Here is a 2,143-nt window from a genome sequence, read left to right as displayed (position 1 = left end):
TCATCCCCACAAGTATAGGCAACATGAGTGGTCTTACAGTCCTAAGCCTTGGAGGAAACAACTTGATGGGAAGTATTCCTCCTGAGATTGGTAAGCTTAAACAACTCCAAGGTCTGTATCTACGTTACAATAAATTGCAGGGACATATTTCTGAGGCAGTATGCAATTTATCTAATTTGGTTCAATTATATCTGGAACATAATGAGCTCACTGGAGTGATCCCAGAATGTATAGGAGATCTAAGCATGCTACAACTGCTTTATTTAAATTCTAATAGATTTTCATCAAAATTTCCGTTGAGCCTTTGGAAAATGAGTGGTCTTCTCTTACTAGACGTGTCACTAAATTCTATAGAGGGAGAAGTTCCATCAGATATTGTAGGATTGAAAGCCATTGTAGAACTATACCTTTACGGTAACCACTTTTCAGGCATGATACCGACCAGATTGGGGGAACTCCAAAACCTGCTGTCTCTTGACCTATCAAACAATTCATTTTTTGGCCAAATTCCATTATCCATTGTCAACTTGATAAGCTTGGAATTCTTGGATTTGTCTTCAAATGCATTGTCAGGTACTATTCCTAAGTCATTGGAAAAACTCTCTTACCTTGAAAGCATTAATGTTTCATTTAATGATTTAGAAGGTGTAATACCGAGTGGTGGTGTCTGCAATCATTTCTTGGTAACAAAGGTCTTTGCGGAATGCACATATTTGGGATTCTTGCTTGTGCTATCAATAATCCTGGAAAACAATCAAAGCTTAAGGAGGTTGTGATAAAAATTGTTACTCCAGTGGTTATTTCATCTTTTATGATATTCTTGTTCATTTCAATTTGGATAATGAAACGACAGAAGAAAGGGAAATCCAAAGATGTGGAGAAGGTACTGGAGATCAAAACTCATCAATTAGTTTCTTATCACGAGATTCAACAAGCAACAAATAATTTTGATGATGAATCAAATTTAATTGGTGAGGGAAGCTCTGGCTCTGTGTACAAAGGCATTTTATATAGTGGAACTGTAGTGGCCATAAAGGTTCTGGATTTGGAAAATGAGCAAGTATGCAAGAGGTTTGATACCGAATGCAAAGTGATGAGAAATGTTAGACACAGAAATCTTGTTCCAGTGATCACTACATGTTCTAGTGACTATATAAGAGGCTTTGTTATGCCAATTATGCCCAATGGAAGTCTTGAGAATTGGTTGTACAAAGAAGATCGCCACTTGAACCTTCATCAAAGAGTAACTGTAATGCTTGATGCCGCTATGGCAGTTGAATATCTACATCATGGTCATGTCGCTCCAATAGTTCATTGCGACCTAAAGCCAGCCAACGTTCTTTTGGATGAAGATATGGTGGCTCATGTTGGTGATTTTGGAATCTCCAAAATTTTAGCTATAAGCAAGTCCATGGCCTATACCGAGACATTGGGTACTCTTGGATACATTGCACCAGGTATAAAAAATCTACCCTCTTTGATTTTCTCTTATCATAATTAAGCCTCTCCAAATTCTACAAGTAAGAAAAAGCAAGGATTTATTTATGCAGAATTATTGTTGTATTTCAATTGAGTAACTTTTCTTCAATCCTTTTCTAAGAATATGGCTCGGAGGGAATAGTGTCCGCTAGTGGTGATGTTTATAGTTATGGCATTATGTTGATGGAGGTTTTGACCAAAAGACGGCCAACAGATGAAGATATATGCAATGAAAATCTTGACTTGAGGAAATGGATAACACAATCATTTTCAGGGAGTATGATGGACGTTGTGGATGCCAATCTTTTTTCTGAGGAAGAACAAATTACTTGTAAAAGTGAAATGTGCATAGCCTCCATGATAGAATTGGCTTTAGACTGCACAAAGAAAATGCCAGAATCAAGAGTAACCATGAAAGAAGTAGTCAAGAGGCTTAACAAAATCAAGAACACATTTTTGGAAATGTAAAAGTGATCAGTATCTCTTTTGGTGATGTTCTTTCTGAGCTGCAAGTTAACTTGTTGCTTTTTGTTTACTGGTTTCTTTAGTAAAGGCGTATGTACTACTCGGAGTCATGTATTGTTTATACTTTAGAGTGTTGCATTTTGGAGAAGAAAGGCATTGTTCCGAGGAAGTGGTAATATATCATCTCTTTATAGGATGG

At 36.9% G+C, this 2,143-nt stretch overlaps 1 pseudogene; it reads left to right on the top strand.

Annotated features, from left to right (window-relative positions):
* The first annotated feature begins 158 nt into the window (after positions 1–158).
* LOC125852571 (receptor kinase-like protein Xa21) lies at positions 159–1,960 on the top strand (annotated as a pseudogene).
* Positions 1,961–2,143: the final 183 nt, after the last annotated feature.

Source organism: Solanum stenotomum, unplaced genomic scaffold (genome assembly GCF_019186545.1).
Source record: "Solanum stenotomum isolate F172 unplaced genomic scaffold, ASM1918654v1 scaffold37173, whole genome shotgun sequence".
NCBI lineage: Eukaryota > Viridiplantae > Streptophyta > Magnoliopsida > Solanales > Solanaceae > Solanum > Solanum stenotomum.
The sequence above is the reverse complement of the archived record's forward strand: the minus strand, read 5'-3'. Positions and strand labels throughout refer to the sequence as shown.